Source organism: Ochotona princeps, chromosome 1, assembly GCF_030435755.1.
Source record: "Ochotona princeps isolate mOchPri1 chromosome 1, mOchPri1.hap1, whole genome shotgun sequence".
Lineage (NCBI taxonomy): Eukaryota > Metazoa > Chordata > Mammalia > Lagomorpha > Ochotonidae > Ochotona > Ochotona princeps.
Window position 1 is genome coordinate 15,875,631 of NC_080832.1, and position 18,122 is coordinate 15,893,752.

Below are 18,122 nucleotides of genomic sequence, written 5' to 3' on the forward strand. Positions count from 1 at the left end.
GCTCTCTGAAAAATACTGTAATTATTCCATTTTGCAAATGCAGAAGAGGTAATTCAAAAATATTATTTTTATTTTGTTTGAGAGACAAAGAGACACAAAGACAGAAACACACAGACAGAGGGTTCTTCTAGCCACTGATTCAAACACCTCACCAAATGCAACATGCAGAGATGAACACATGAGCTTGGGAACGCAATCCGGTCTACCGTGTGAGTTCCAGGGTCCAAAGGACTTGAGCCTCCCAAGGTACGCACTAGTAAAAAGCAGAAATTGGACATGAAGCTGGGGCTCAATCCCAGTCACCCCAATATGGGATGCTTCAACCAGCATCTGATTCAGTGCACCAAAAATTCATCCCTAAAATGAATTTTAGAGGTGCTGATTTCTTTGTTCAGTGATAGAACATTCTATGTACTATGCCCCCTAATCAAACTGCTTGGAATTGAAGATTCATATATTAGACAACAGTTTCTAGGAAGTATAAATTCTTTTAAATTAATTCTATTGTAATTAAAGGGAGTGCTGATGAACCTTATTCACATCTCCAACAAAGGGAAGATCTGAGAAGTAGGGATGGAAAGTTTGTTCAAGTTGGGTCACTTATATATAAGGGTTTTGGAAATGTCATGGAAAGCAGAATGAAAAGGTAAGTTACTCTGGTACAGAGCATTTGTAAATCTGTGCACGTGGCCTTTTCCCAATCCGCATGTTCCGTGAACTCTTAAGACCCCCTGTGTGATGTAAGAACTCCGAAGGCCCCAGTGTATAGCTGGGCCACTTTCCCCTAAAGTGTGTGTCTTAGAATGCTGATGGGTGTGATGCCTGAAAAGGAACTTGTGATCAACTGAAGTGGAAATGAGGCATGTGGACCATCAGACAGGTGCTTACTGTGGGGCCCTCAGGGGTTTCGATAGGATGACGTGTTTGTGACCAGGAATGTGATGCTAAATGTCTAGCAGCAACTTCTTTGAGAAAAAGCTCAGCTTTGCAGCATCTATTGGTTTTCACTGTGTGACTCTCCACCCCGTGGCCAGATTCCAGCTGCCAGCATTAGTGACTGTGGGATTCAGAAGACAGGCGTAACTACACATGGTGACCCAGTGCCATTGTTACACAGGTACAGGGGCTGTGGATCCCAAGAGTGCGTGTGTTAAGAGTAAGTGTGGCTGGTAATTAGGAAGTGTTGTCTTCAGGAATTCTTACCTTTGTTTTTTTTATTATTCATTAATTATGTTACCTTTGTTTTTAATAAATCATATTTAATTGTAAGCTTATATAATTTGATTTTTGTTAATAATGACTGTGTTTCACAATTGACTTGGGAAATTTCTTTAAGTTTAATGCTTAACTTTTGCAAGCTGGAATGAGCTGGCTCCAGCACACCACTGCTTATGGTTCCCCAAGGGTTGAGTGGGTGGGATTATATGATGTGATACTCTACAAAGTTTTACTCAGGTTTTACTCAGTTCCCTTTCTTCAGGTAGTATTTTATAGGGTCTGTGCTCTGCAGGGAGCCTGTCAGAAACTGCTGATCTAGTAAACTTGTTCATTTCCTCCCCTTCGTTGATCTTCATTCTCCAAACTCACTTCTTGGGAGCTTAACATACCACACCTCCACCAAATCCAATTCAATAAATATTTATTGGGCTCCTGGAATATACAAACCATTGTGTCAGCACTGCAGAGATCTCTGGAGAACTAAAACCTAGTTTCTGCCCTTTGAGGGACAAACTGTAGGATGAGCATGCAAAGAACCACAGTGCACTGCAACACACTCCTTGTGCCACAGCAGAGATGAAAGCCATAACTTCAAAGAGATGAAATCCCAGGCAGGCACTGATGTGACGGTGGGAGAGGGTCTAGGCCAGCAGAGCAAGAGATTCAGCTGTGACTCTGTGGGATTTTCAGAGTACAGGGAGGAGCATGGCCCAAGTGTGACCCTACCCAACGTCTATGTGTTCACGCTTTCATTACTTCATTCGGCAGACAAACATTGGGAGGTTCTAGCACAAAGCCAATCAAGTTTACCTTTTAAAAATGTATGTTTTCATTGCCAGCTAACATGAGCATCTATGGACGTACTAGTTATTTTTTGTCTTCTATGAATTTCCTGTTTGCTTCCTTTGCCCAATTTTCTACAAGATTTCTTTTTTCTTCCCTTGCCAATTTTTAAAATAACATGTATTTGTGCATGTGAAAGTCAACGTGAGAGAAAGAGAGAGAGAGAGAGAGAGAGAGAGAGAGAGAGAGAGAGAGAGAGAGAGAGAGATGGATCAATCAATCGATTTTCCATCCACTGGTTTACTTCCCAAATAGCCACAATAGCCAGGTCTGGACCAGGCTGAAGCCAAGAACCAAGTACTCCATCATGGTATCTATGGATGTTGGTGTCCCAAGCACTCGGACCATTTCTTTCCCAGATATAATGTAGGAAGCTGGATTGAAAGTAGAGCAGCTGGAACTCAAATTGGATTTCTGATGGGGCATGTCATTGTCACAAGTGAGAGCTTAACTAACTGCACCAGAATGCTAGCCCCTTCCACTGCCAATTTGCAGGGATTTTTTTACATACATGTGTTTTGTCATGTAAGTTATCACTATCTTAATCACTTTCTGCTGTCTGTCACCCATCTGTTTCATGTGTGTGTTTTATATTCTGGAGGCAATGGATATAGTGTAGTGGTTTAAAAACAAGGGGTCTCAGGAAGGGGGAACCCACTTTTTCCCTCCCAGGTCTCTCTCAGTCCCTGTTTATGCACTCTTTAGGTGGTTCTGTGATTTGACTTGACAGAATTAGTCCCCAGTGCCAGCTTCTGCCAGGTCACTAGTCCCGCGGGAGGGCATGAAAACTAGGACAGGGGCTGGGTGGCTAGACGGAGAGGCACTCAACAACATCCTTAAGGGCTGGATGGTTGAGTTGGTTAGATGGAACTAAGCTTTAATACCCATCGACAAGTACAAGAGCCAAATGGGATGGGGGACAGACTAGTCTTCTGCTACACATACTGGCAAACCAGTGTAGGGGGTGGGCCTGATGGGGGTTATTGTGGGTCGCCCCGACTAGGCTGCAGCTCCCACTGGTTGATGTAAGGGCCGAGTATGTGCTGGGCAGAACCAGGCTGGACTGCAACACCCATTGGTTCCAGTGCAACTCGGGACCGAAAACAGAACCAACCCAGCAATTGCAACCACCAGCTGATCAGGGTGATGGACTGTGCCGGGCCCTGTGCTTGCTAGAACATACAAGAATCTGGTCTGGGAATACCTCAAGGTTTCTTTGGAGATCTCCCCAGTCGAACTGCTGGACTCAGAACTCTAACCAAGAAAAGACAGAAGACAGAACAGGTCAATCATTCATCTCAGCTATATGTTGGCAGCGAAATATGGGGCAAACGGAGACTTTATGATGGACCATATCAATCAGTGGACGACCTCATCGAGCGAAACTGGCAGTGATTCATAACTGGAGAACTATTAAAACCACTCGAGCAAATATCTCAGAGCATGCCCCACATCCGGGACTTGGGGTGGGCGGGAAACCGGGTGGGGCTTCTCCCTCAATATCCCCTTTTACCTCAGATACATGATGGAAACAATATGGACATAATACTATTACCCACTTCCCTATACCCCCTGACCCTTTTTTTTTTAACCGCAATTAACTATGTAAAGATTGTCAACAACAATACAATAAAATAAAAAAAAATTAAAAAAAAAAAAAAAACAAGGGGTCTCCTTAGCACCTGCACTCCTGCTCTGGTGCTGAACAGATTACTGAACCAATCTGTGGCTGCTTCCTCACCTGTAACATGAAGTCATCATAATGGTCATAAGAAACTTACAAGTGTGAACACACATGAAAAACCTGGCTGTAATACATATTAGGCTATATCAGCTGACCCAAATTATTTATTTTTGATTTCATTAAATTCATCACTGTTTACTTTTAGGGTTATAATTTGTTTTTTCAAAAAATCCTCCAGCATTTTATTCTAATGATTTTGTATGTTTGTTTTTATACTTATTCTCTAAGGATGCGAGGAGGGCCTCCAACTCACTCTTTTCCCTGTAATGAGCCAATACAATTTCTAAATAATCCATCAGTTGTCCAAGAATGTATTTATGACTTCTTTTACTCTAATATTGTTTTTCTATTGTTAGTACTTGATTAAATAAAACAATTTAAAATGTAAATTTATTTGGATGCAAACATTTTGAAATATATGCATACAAATGACTGTCCAAATAATTATGAAGGGGCTGGCATTGTATCATGTTAAGTAACCAACAGTGACTCTGAGGTTCCATATGGGTGCTGATTCGAGTCTTGGCTGCTCCACTTCAAATCCAGCTTCCTGCCAGTGCTCCTGGGAAAGCAGTAGAAAGTGGTCCAAGTATTTGGACCCCTCCCACCCATGTGTGAGACCTGGATGGAACTGCTGGCTCATGACTTTGTCCTGACTCAACGCTGGCCATTGCTGCCATTTGAGCTGTGAACTGATAAGCGGAACTTCTCTCTCTCTCCTCTTTCTAAAACTTTGCCTTTTAAATAAATAATTTAAAAATTGTGGAAATGTTATTATAAAATAACTGCTTTATTTGTGTTTTAATTCATTATATTGTATTATTAACAATAGGTATAATAAGAGATATACTATTATTAAAGGCAATTAGTATATTGGAACAGATGATAAAATATTTTAGCTACTTGATTTTATGCCTTCTATTTACCATGACTGCTTTCTATTTCTTTTTGTAACATTCCCATTTTTCATAGGTCATATCAACTTTTCTTCTGTTTGCCTCTACTTTACTTTTTTTTTTTTAATGTAAGTTATTAGATTATTTCAGGGTATTATCTTTCACTTAACCAAGTACTATCAAATTCCTTCTGAAATACTGTCTTCTAGTTGACTTTAATAAAATAAAAACTTTATTCAATTTCTCTCATAATTAATCACTGCATTTGAAAACTGGAACCACAACCAACTATTATATGTTAACTCAAACACTGGTAAAATGTCAAGGTTAGTAATAGCCAGCACTGGGGGGTGTGTAAGTAAGCAAGCACTGAAGGTACATCCTTAAGTCAGAGCAGCCGCTTTGCAGACAATTTAACAAACATGAGATTTCAAGAACTTTTGGAAAATTGGAATGAAAAGATGATGAGCATTTCCATGAACTTTTGAAGCCCCATCATATTTGTTCAACTTCTGAAAGACATTTATCTTTCAAACTTTTCCACTCCCAGGAAGGTACCTAAGGCTTAGGGTTTTTAGTATAACAAATAATGCTATAATAAAAAAACTATACTTCTTTCAATCTTCTGCTTCAATTTCTTACTATGAGCGTCTATCACTTTTATCATTATAAAAGTGCTAAAAAATGTATGTGCACTTGAAATGTAAAAATATCACAAAGAGTTTCTAATATTAAAAGTTTAGGAAACTCTGACCTAATGAATCATTTCAATTATTTTCTAAACAATATTATATTTCAGTGAAATAAAAATGAGATTTTTTCCCCACATGTATTTCCTCTGACTAGTTTCAAAACTTCAATATAGTTTTCCTAGTTTGTTTTTCAAGGTGGGTTATCTAAGCAAGGGAGGAGTTCAAATTGCTTGACTTGGTTTCCATGGTGAGTTAGCATAGCTGCAAAGAAGGGCCTGGGCCCTGATTGAGCCTGTCGCTCCTGGGATGTGACATTCTCCTTTCTCAGTTATCACACAGTTCTTTATGTATCTGCCCCAAAAAGAATAAACCCTGCCAAGGACTGTGACGGGTAGACATACTCTTTGAAATCATTGCGTTTATTTTTTTTAATGGACTTTGTTTCACACTGCTATAGCGGAATACCCGACATGACGTAAGCTATGAAGTACAAGAGTTCATTTCTTATGTTCAAGGACAAGATTCCAGCAGAACTGCTATGGAGTGAGAGCTGCCTTTTGCCTCCAAGGTGGTGCTTGGAGGTTGACCTTTCCAGGGGAAGGCTGCTGTGTTCTCACGTGGTAGACCTGACGGAAGGCAAGAGAATAAATCCCTCAGCTGCTGGGCATATGATACGTAAGGATGCTCGTCCCATTCACAACCAAGGAGCCCTTGTGATTTAACTTCATTCCTGAAGCCGCACTTTGTGGCATCACAATGGAAATTAAGCATTTTGGAGGTGATGCAAACATGGAAACAGTGGATTGCTCAAATTGTAGCCATCAGACAGTCACAGACATGACTTGATAATCAATGTCATTTGACCATTTTGGTTAGAAAGAATTACATAGTATTGCATGAAATTAGAATTTTACATTGCATTCTTGAGAACAGGCCTAGAAGCCAGAGACTGCAAGCCAGGAGAAGCCTATGTTTGGAACAAGCAGACCTGTTGAAACCAAGTGTAGGGTCGGCAAGTCAGGATTTGGAGGGAGAATTAAGAGCGAGCAGGGCTGCAGAGCAGGGAGCCTGGGTGGCCCCCCATTTCATTATGTTCTTTTCAAATAGAACACCTTGCTTCCTGGATGCTGCCTTAGCCCAATTTCACCAGAGTAACGATTCTTCATCCAAAGACATCAAGAGGCACTTGCTCAGTGATGAAATGCCATCCTGCTGAGCCCTTGGAAGTCACAAAGGTCCTCAGTTACACACTACATTTTAACAAACGAGGCAGAGGCGTCTCAGGCAAGAGGAGAGCCCAGCCGTGCACAGGGCTAAGGTGGGGTCAACACAGTTTACTTAACAATCATTCTGGTCTAGTTCAAAGGTAGCAGATTCAACTTTGGTTAACTCTCAGCTTTTTAAGATCATGTTTGTGTCTGTCTCCACAGCATCTTATTCATGTTTCCATTAATGGATTAATTATGTTCTGCCATAGTTGTTAATTGATCTATCTAAATCCACAGGTAGACATTAAGTTCCTTGAGGAGATATATTATATCTTTATCTTTGTTTTTAAAGGAAAATAAAATTCCTTGCAAGTGAAGGTACTTCAAACTGTTCACGGAAAATTTAAATTAAAGGACATATTTGTCTTAGTGCAAAAATGTTTTGATATCTATGGTTAGTTTTTTTTTTTTTTTTTAGAATGTGTGTTTTCTATGAACTTTCTAATATACCTTCTTGTGTTGGGAACTTTGTTATCTAAAGAATAAATGTATAAACCAGTTATTAAAGTCTACCTGTGTTCTACACGTGCAGCTACAAGAAACTTTGGAAGAACAGGGTATCATTCACCTGCACAAAGATTCAAAGCCGGTGTGTGCTGTAATGCTAGAAGCCAAGGCACAACAGGGCAGTCTTTCTTGGATAGCAAAGAGAAAAAAATATGCATCATTATCTTTAAAGGTCAACAGAGTAAGGTTAATTTCCAATAATCGTCAAAGTTCCTGGCCAGTAAGGTGACTGAAATGTCTGGGGTCATACAAGCTTTCATTATATAAATGTTTGTGTGCGTGTGTATATGTGGTATGTATATAGGAAATAAGTTTGGTGGGATGTCAATAAAGTCACAGAAAATCCAGTGTTACAGATCATTTTAATTATCCTATTTTTTATTTAAAAGTCAGAGTTTAAAAAAAAATAAAAATCAGAGTTACACACACACACATGATCTTCCATCCACAGATTCACTCCCCAGTTGGCTGAAGCCAGTAAGCTTGAGTTAGACGAAAGGCAGGAGCCAGGTGCTTCATCCAGGTCTCCCAAGTGAGTAGCATAGTCTAAGCACTGGGCCATCTTCCGCTGTTTCTCTCAGGCCATTAATAGGGAGTTGGATCAGAAGTGGAGCAATGTGGAACACAAACCAGCATGCTGGCATAGCAGGTGGTGGCTATACCCACTCACTATACCACAATGCACCCCTAATTGTCTATTTCCAATATACAAAATAGTCATTTAGATGCTTAAATAGCTTGAGCCATTAACCTTAGCAATTTAACTTTATTGAATGTATTCTTTCAAAAAGCAATTATTATTTGGGATAGTTACTTGGGAGTGTAAGGTGGGTAGAGATATTTCCTATTGCTCTTTCATTCCCCAAATGGAGTGAGGCCAAAAATGCCAGGGCTTAGCCAGGCCCAAGCTAAAAGCTTAGAGTTTCCTTTTGTTCTTTCGTTTGTTTGGAGCTTGAAGTTTCTTCTGAGTCTCCAGTGTGTGCAGGGGGCCAGGCTTGGTCAATCCTCTGCTGCTTTCCCAGGTACATTATCAGGGAGCTGGATTGTCAGCGGAGAGGTTGGATAAAGAACCAGCCCATAAGGGTTGCCTGCACTGCAAGTGGTGAATTAACCAGCTGTGTTACTACATTGGCCCTGAATGGCATTTGCCACCCAGTGTCTTAGGTCAAGGTTAATACCTGAGAGAAGCAGATGAAATCATGATCAGTGAAGACAGGCATTTCTGTTTCTTAGATGTAATGATGGTATTTCCTTGATATGGCTATTCCTTGATATGGTCTAGTCCTTAAGGACCCATGGGAAAGAAGTGCCCAGCTTGGGAAACAGGGAAGCTCCTTCTAGGTCTCACTGTCCCTCCTCCCAAGGACTGGGGGTGGCTGAACAGTAAGCTATTTCTGGGAATTCCCAGCAGGGACCAAGGGCTTCACCAACAGGGCATGGCATTTAGGGACTTTGACATTACCACTACCTTGACATTCTGTCTGCTAAGACCCTGGTCAGCTTTGGCGTGGAAACCTCAAGCTGTGCTTCTAGAGTTTGCATGATAGATTTCTGCTATCCTGTGAGCAAGATGACCTTCTCTAGTTCAACACATGTGAACCTAAGGACACCGACCTCCAGATGTCTAGACAGGTGGAAGTAGAGGGATAAGCTTCCGGAACTTTCTAGCTGGGAATTGGGGGAACATTCATCTTCATTATAATCAAGGCCATACGCCCATGGAAGAATTCTTTGTAACAAAAGAAATCCAGTGAGATTATTCATTTTTGTAAGTAGTATTTTCCTATGATCCAGACCAGAGTTGTTTACAATTTAATCGGCTTTAAGGGACAGGCCTGAACTTGCCTTTTCTTCAACGGGCTGGAACCTGTGAGAGATTGTGGCTGCTGCTGCTGCTGCTGCTGGACCCTGAAGTCCACAGCTTTCCAGCTGGAGTCCCTCCTCTCCTAAGTGCTTTGAGGAAGAGTTATCCTTAGTTGTATAATTCTGAATAGATTGCCTCCCAAATTCTCAGAGGTTATCTCAACACCCAAACAAAATTTAGGCAAATATCAGTATGTGTCTACCATATTTCAAAGTCCTGCATAGCAAAACACTTAAAAAGAAAAGGAAAGGATTTTTTAAATGTCCCTCCCCCCTTGCAATCGTCCCTGGACCATATTCTACACATGTAGTATAGTTGGGATAGTTCAGACCAGCATATTCTAAAATAGCATTTTGGATTACTTCTGGACATGGACTCTTAAGGTTAAATTGGGTTAAAAGAGAGGCTAACCCCAACATATATTTCTGCTGCTTCCGCTGGAATACGGCTAAACACCGTCACTGTCGGCTGGTGCCAGAATGTTAGCACTTTCTTTTCTGATCTCCCAGATCCAAATGTCCAGTTCAGAGCTGTTAGGCTGGAAGGTGGTATGCTTATTTCAGTGATTCACCATCATCCTAATCCCTTTTAGAAGTCTCTGATTGGAATGCCTGCCTTGGACCAAGACTTGTGGTTTTGAAGGATTTATTGGTGGCAAACTTGGGTTTTGTGAGAGGATCTGCTATTTAGAAAATGCAAAAAGCAGCTGGAGCTCAGTCTGGTAAATATATTGAGTAATCTCACTTTGTAATCTTATTCATATGTGATTAGAAAATGAATGAGACTTCCTTTCCTCTGGTGTTCACGCATTAACTCTTGAGCCCCATTCCCAAACAGGAGTTCCTCAGATGAACTGGAAGGAATGCATGGACTAGCAGGATAGCCACCCTAAGTGGGACTCCAGTCCTTGCATGTTTCTTGACAGAGAAATCTTGTGAAAGTTTGTTTCAAAAAATTCCTAAATTCCACCTGTCCCTTGTTCTGTAGCCACAGGCAGTTATTGACAGTCCCTTTAGAAGGCATCCCTGAGGTTGTCTAGACGGGTGGCCCTGTTAAGATGTATTGAGTTTGAAGCCATTGTATCTGTCCTTTAGGATAGCAGAAAGGCTAGGGCTGGTAGTCTGGCCTCCTCAGCCAATTATGTTTTTACTGGAATTAGAGTAATAAGCTTCTGTCCTACCCATTAACTTCCTCCATGCTGAGAACAGAATGGCTTGAAGCGGTGGAAAAATGCTGATATACTTAAAATCAAGCCCCAAAATAGCCATATAAACAAACCTCAGGGAATTTTAACCAGAAAATTACTGCCAAATAAATCTTTAGCCAGTCAAAATGCTGAATATTTTGTTTTGAAAAGTAACTAGATTTTTAGTTTGTGCCATGCTTGTCAACAACCTACTGTAATAATAAATGTGACCATTCATTAAGAAAAGAGATGGAAGGGACCATTTTTCACAAACATTCAGAGCTCTTCAGGTGTCACGGGAGGCCGAAACTCACAGGAGACTACTGACAGTCACGACCACAGGCAAGACCATCTGAAGCTCATAACACAGAAGAGAACAGCTACCATGACCTTCTGGTTCCACAAAAAGAGCTGGCTCCCATAAGGAAAGATGAGTTACAAAATAAAAGCAAATTTCATGGTAATTTGGTCATCTTCTGTTTGTTTTTTAATGATCATTTTATATTTGGCCTACTGCTGTGAGGCAGAAGCCCTTTTGGATACATATTTTGCAAAATCTTTATTTATTTGAAAGGCAGAGTGACAGAAAGAGGGAAGGAAGAAGAGAGAGAATCTTTCATTCGCTGCACTCCTCAAATGGCTGTAACAGCCAGCGAAGAACTGGGCTGAAGCCAGGAGAAGACCCGGGCTGAAGCCAGGAGAAGACCCGGGCTGAAGCCAGGAGAAGACCCGGGCGGAAACCGGAGAAGACCCGGGCTGAAACCGGAGAAGACCGGGGCTGAAGCCGTAGAAGACCCGGGCTGAAGCCAGGAGGCAGGAAGTCCATCCTGGTCTCTGCTGTGCTGGCAAGGTTCCGAGTATCTGGAGCATCTTCCGCTGCCTTCCCTGGCACCTAAGCAGGAAGCAGAGTAGCTGAGAATCTGGATTCCCATGTGTACTGTTGGTGTGGATGGCTCAACCTGTGTAGCTACAATGCCTGCCCCTAGAATATGCATTTTAAACATACTCTATATGGTAAATAAGATATAGCCATCTTACTTACTTTGGAAAGCAAGTCAACAATCATGAAGAAAACACAAGCAATCTATAGTCCCCATCCTTCAGAAACAAAAACACTGTTCACATTTTGAAGCATTCATTCCCATTTTCCAAATATTCTTGTTCTCATGATTTGAAAAATGAGCAGTGATGCATACCTAATACATAAAGCTTCAAAATAAAATACTGTAAGCTGTCTAAAAATGCGTTATAGGCAAATCACAAAAGGAAGAGCTGGGAAAATGCATGTATATATGTATAACATTACATGTTTTGTTTTATCCTCTAGCACAATTTAAACATTTTACCATATATTTCATAATCTTCATAAAGATGACCTGTAAAAGCTGCGTGGTAGACAACCCTATGCATGGAGTATAAGTGTGCTGTTGAAAGGCATGTGTCCTTTTTGCTTTTTTTAAAGTTTTATTTTTTTTTGAAAGGCAGATATACAGAGAAAAGGAGAGAAAGATCTTCTGTCCATTGATTCACTCAACAAGTGGCTGAAATAGCCAGAGCTGAGCCATTCTGAAGCCAGGAGCCAGGAGTTTCTGAGTCTCCCATTCGGGTGCAGGGTCCCGAGGACTTGGGCCATCCTCTACTGCTTTCCCAGGCCATAAACAGGGAGCTAAATGGGAACTGGAGCAGCCAGGATATGAACTGGTGCCCATATGGGATATCTGTGCATCCAAGGCAAGGATTTAGTCACTGGGCTATCATTTCAGGCCCCTTTTTTCCTGTTATACACACACACGCATGCACACACACCTACAAAAAGAGATCCTCCATTTGTCCATTCACTCCCCAAATGGCTACATCTACCAGAGCTGAACCAGGCTGAAGCCAGGAACTGGATGCTCCATCTGGGTCTCCCACCTGGGTACAGAGGCCCAAGCATTTGGGCTGTCTCTACTGTTCTCCCAGGAACACCAGCAGGGAGCCAGGATTTGAAGCAGTGTTTATATGGGTTGCAGGCAATGCATGCAGTGGTCCAACTCACTATGCCACAACGCCCCCGGGGAACTATTGCTGCAATCTGTAGAACAGAGATATCTGACTCATCTTGAACCCTTCAGGCAGAAATCACAAAATCTCATTTAAAAGGCAAGAGATTGCTATTCCATGTAGGTGATTTCAGCCAGATGAATGGGCTACCATAGCCTTTCTGGGTCACGAGGACCAATAAGTTAACAGAGTCTGCAAAGAGGGGCCAGAGGAGGGAGCAAAGGCACTGAGGGAAGCAGAGATGAAAGACCATTGGGTGAGTGTGGGGAAGGCAGAGAAAAAGTGCAAGGCAGCGTTAGGTTACAAGCAGGCTTGGGTTTCTCAGGCGCTGGATACCTTCCGTCATGAGTGATTCTTGTTGCATAAAGTCCTCTAGTACGCAAGCTGACCGGAGTTTCTCTTTTCCTTGAACAAAATTATCCCAACTGACTCAACGGGACTGAGGTGGATAAGGTCTTTCTCCTGCCGTGAGAAGTTCAAATATGTGTTCTTAACACCTAAGAATACTCAGTCCAGGGACTGGATGCTGATCAATCTATTTCTTTAAAACAAGGAGAAAACCAAGCAAGAATGTATAACTGCTGAATGTACCTTAATTTGAAATTATGGGTTTTTTTTCCTTTCCTATGGATAGACCATATTGGTCAGACCACATGCTGACATGTGAATTTGTTCCCATTAAATGAGTCAGTTGAGATTCAAAACAACCAAAACCATTTTTTTTAAAAAAGCAATTCTGAATTGCTCTGGAAGACTAAAAAAAGAAGGAGAACAAGAAGAAGAACTAGTGGGTCTTACCAGCCTTCGCTAACAAAAAAAGAACTGAAGAAACCTGGCTTCAACATATTTAAACAATATCAGCTGTTTGCGCTATCCCAGTGGGCACAGAGTTGTATGTAATAAGCTGCACCCTGTCAGGATCACTCTGATTTTAATCTGATGGGGAGGAAAACTAAATAAATAAATAAATAAAAGTGCATTCCCTAATCCAAAGCTGAAAAGGCAGAGCAAAGTTCTTGTTTGTTCATGCTTTCCTGAGAAGGTCTCTGTGCACCCTGGAGATGCACAGGGCAGGGCTGCTGGGACCCACTTAGGAAGGATGGCATGGGTTTTCTAAAGCTAAGACAAAACTAGGGAGACCAGAGTGTCTCCAATTTTTGCTTTTTTGCAGTAGTCGTCCCTTTTTTCTGGGGGTACCCCTTCCATGAATTCAGTCACTCACCCTCCACTGCAGTCTGAAAATATTCAATTGGAAATTCCTGCAGTTAACAACTCATATGTTTTAAATTGTGTGCTCTTCTGAGTATTGTGATGAAATCTTACTCTGTCCTGCCCAGGATGTGAATGCCTGCCTTGCCCGTTATATCCACGCTGTCTGTCCCTTAGGAGCTGTTTTGGTGACCGGATTGACCCTTGAGGTATATGTAGGATCTGGTGTTGTCCACAGACCAAGGCATCCACTGGGAGTTTTGGACTGTAGCCCTGCAGACCAGGGGTAGGGACTGCCATGTTTTGGAATGACAAAATACAGGTGGGGAGAAGATGATATAAGAAGGGACAGGGCAAGAAAATAAGCATAGATGTTTCTCCTTTTCTATGTTCTCCTCAAACTGGAATCCTGTAGTGTTTTTGGTTTGCTTTCCTGGGAAAAGTCCCAGAATTGGAGGGTCTTCCTATGGGAACTTTCTTAGGGAGTGCTCTTAGAAACCAGCTCTAAGAGGGAATAAATGAGGTAGGGCTGGGAAAGGGAGAAGTGAAAGTTCACTTCATCTCCAGCAGAGCTCTCAGCTGACCCCATGGAGTCTGGAGCTGGGATGTCCCTGTGGAGTTATCTCAACCAAGACAAGGAGAGTGGGTCTTTAGAGCCCTGCATGTTTGGCTACTCATTAGATACAGCTTGCTCCTGTGTTGGGGCGCAGACACCACCCTAGCAAGGTAGTTTGCAGAGAGAGACCTCCCTAGGGTGGCCCAGCTATGAAGTGTTTGCAGTCAACCCGCAGGACAGCTGAAGAATGAATGCCATGGTTCTCAAGGAGACATAGTCCTGTGGTCTGTCACAGTGCCCTCTTTGCCTTGTCTGGATTCACTTGCTTCATGCAATGAGTTCACCTCCACTGGGGTAAGCTCCCCCAGGATTCTGGTTAGGTTCAGTTCCTGGAAAAACGTACAAAAGGTAGGTTACTGGGTTAAACCCCAGATCTTGCCACTGCTACTGGCCCCAAGGCTTCAACTTACACAATTTGTTCTTTTAACAGTCTTACAGCCCCTCATCTGTGGCCAGCAGCTGTCCTGGTCTGTGTGGCTTGTCTGGTGAGGCATCCACACTTCATTCCCGAAGAGTCTGACTCCCTGGTCATAATAATTTTTCAAGCTATAACTGCTACGTCTGTTCACTGATCATCCAAACTGGGCAGGGAAATATAAAGAAATGTGCCTCCCCACCACCACGTGTGCTCCTCCTTGCTCCAATCCTGCCTCTAATGATCATTATAGCAAAACTGAGTTGGAGTCAGTTTCCCCAGAGGATTGACCAGGAGTTGATGATGATGCTGATCTTATCTGTAGTTCTTGTGGCCTGAGGGTCCTGGAACAGCAGGAATCTTGACTAGAGTGAGACTTACTGTGTGTTACCTAGTGGAAGCTCTAGCCCTCTGGGGAACAGGAGCTCAGACTGTCCAACCTGCCATTGTAGGGGTAAAGGTGCCCAGATGCCCCGCATGACAGTTGTGATATACAAGGCTGTTTCTGCCTTCTCCTGTTACTTCCTGGACCTGAACTACATGATACAACTTGAGGACAGCCCCGTGTCAAGGCTGACTTAGGGTGTATAAGACGTGCCTGGGACCGGGAGTTCTTTCTTGCAAGTTGTCATCACCATGCTGATGCCTCAGTTGTACCTTTACAAAGTTATTGGCATAGCAGGTGTTTGGCTTGGTTTTTGAGATACCCACATGCCATAGCAGAGTGCCCATGTTGGGGTACCCACTTCCTGCTAGTGCATCCTATGGCAGGTAGTAAGAGCGCAAGGGACCGGCAAGATAGCTCAACTGGCTAATCCTCCATCTACAAGTATAGGCATTCCATATGAGTGGTGGCTCATGTCCATGCTCTTCCAATTCCCATCCAGCTCCCTAGTACGGCCTGGGAAAGCAGCAGAGGATGGCCCGAGTTCTTGGGACCTTGCACACATGTGGGAGACCCAGAAAAAGATCCTGGATCCTAACTTCAGATCAACTCAGCTCCAGCCACTGCAGCCATTTGGAGAGTGAATCAGCAGTTGGGAGACTTTTTTCTCTGTCTCTCCTCTCTGTAAATCCACATTTCCAACATAAATGAATAAACCTTTATTTTTTCAAAAAAGAGAAAACTCAAGTAAGTGTGGTGCCTCTCATCCACATGGGAATGCCTGCATTGCATTCTTAGATTTCTGCTATGGATGGGCCCAGGCCCAAGTTATTGCAGGTATTTGGGGTGTGAACCATTAAATGAGATCCCTGTGCATGTTGGTGTGCCATTCCTTCTTTCTCTGCTTCTAAAATAATAATTTAAAAATGTTGGCATCACTTTTTCATGCTGGAAGTTTTCAGATGGTGTACAATATCATAGATTCAATGGATTTCATGGTCTTAGGCTCACTGTTGCAGTTTGCTTGCTGTATAAGGGGACCCTTGTCCAAGATGTTAACTGACACCCATGTCAGTTGATCAAGCATTCTGGAAGACCTGCAATTGCGGTGCCTGCTGAGACTCAACAGGCAGGGAAACAGCCTCACATTTGGACTCCATCTTTGGCTGATGTCAAGATACACCATTGCTCCTTCCTGGATGGACATGGTCCAATTTAGTGAACTTGTCACCAAGTGGCTGATCTCTTTGGGAGATGGTGCCAAAATGGGGACTCTGTGTTGGTTTGGTCCTATGAGCTTGGCTGCAGCAGGGACTGGAGGAGCTCCAAACGTGGCAGTCAGTGGGCCGGTGTATGGCCTTGACAGCCGATCTGCTCACAAACCCATCGTGCAGACACCACAGAGGGTGATGACAAGCTGGTTGTGGTCTCTAGGTCGAATCCCTCTGTCTTCTTGATGTTTCAGTGAGGGTACTTGGATGGGCATGAACACACTTTGTACCCACTCCCAAGCCCGTCCACAGGCCTCTGCTTCAGGCCACCTGTCTTTGCTTCCAATCTTTCTCCTTAGAGATCCAAACAACCAGTCCCCTCATTGAGCACTTCCATGAGATTGGCTGTTAAGGATAGCTAGGTATTGCCCCTAAAGCTATGCCCACTGAGACGTCTCTCCTCACTGCTGCCTTGCATTTTGTCATTTCTGAGTGAGGCTGTGATGGCATAACCATCCTCACACCAAGGCTGCCTTTGGTCAACCACACTTAGCTTTTTCCTTCTTTCTTCAGCTGCTCATATAGGATCTCTACCCTGTGCTACCAGATTGGTAACCTCAGGGACAGTGTAGCCATACCACTGCAGATGGCCGGTGGATTTGAGCCCATTGTTACATGGTTTTCTTAAGGACTCTGAGTCTGGATGTATCACTTCTATCTGAAGAGAGATTGCTGCTGGACTGGCCCAGCTTCTCTGACTTACGAGTGGGAGTGCTGCTGCATAGTCACTTGATGCCCCAGGGTCAGGCCTCTGGGCCCACCAGGACCTGCAGCCTATAAGTAGCTCTGATTTGATTTATGTGTTGAATTGTCTGATGCAGATGGAATAGCTTTACTCTGAGACCCTGAGAAGTCTACTATGTAAGTCTTCTCTTGGGATATGTCCTAAGTTAGCAGTTGTTCTCACCTCAGATAGCCTTCACTCCCATCATCTCCCTGATCGTACTGCTCAAGCACAAGGCTGTGTGCTCTGCAGCCTACAGAAGTTAGATAACACAGGGCACCTACCACTTGTGCTCTCGGTGAAGCTAGGTCTCTTTTTAGCAACCCTTTGCTGACTGCTTTGGGAAACAGGCTTTCCAGTTGTTCAGTATCTCCATTCTTACATGCGTATGTCCATAGCCTTATGATATTTCATCAATGACCACAGCTACTCTAGAATGTCTCCTATGCTTGTTGTAACATAGTTTTCTAAGTGTCCATGAGGCCTCCTGACAGTCTATCAACATCATATTCTGGGTACAACAGTGTTGACTTTTAAATGCCATGGGAGTGCTCCCACATCAATAAGTTCTGCCTGCCTTATCCAAGTTCACGTTCCATTTCTCTGAACCTAGCCACTGAGTCCCATTAGTGCTTGCTAGCACAGGGTGGTGAGGACCTGCAGCTCTTTCTGCACAGACATTGTTTTTCTGCCTTAGCAGGTTTAGCACTTCCTGCTCTGGTCTACGTGACTGGATTTTGATCAGTGGTGTAATGTTTAAGAGGGGAGATGCTATGTTTTGCTTTTCAGAGGAATCAAGAAAGAGACAAAGTTAGTCTTAGTAGAGAGCAGTAGGCCACTCTGCAATCCTAGCAGGTCCAAAAGACCCTGGAGTTTTAAGGTTCTTGGGTACAACCAGCCAGATGTCCCTATTCCAAGTTTCCATGTCCCACACATACTTTCAATTTTTTCATAAAGAGAATCATATGACTTCTGTTATTTTGCAACTTTCTTTTTCATGCAAAAATAATTCTTTGAAAAAGATTTTGATTTGGAAGACTGAGAGAGAAGAAATGAAGAGATAGAGAGATACAAAAAGAGCTATCTGTCATCCACTGGTTCATTCTCCAAACTCCTCCAAACAGCTGTAACTGTGTGAGACCAAAGTCAGGATACAGAAACTCAATCCACATCTCCCAAATGGATGGTAAGGACTCAAGTACTTAAGTCACCTGCTGTCTTCCAGGCTAGGCATTAGACGG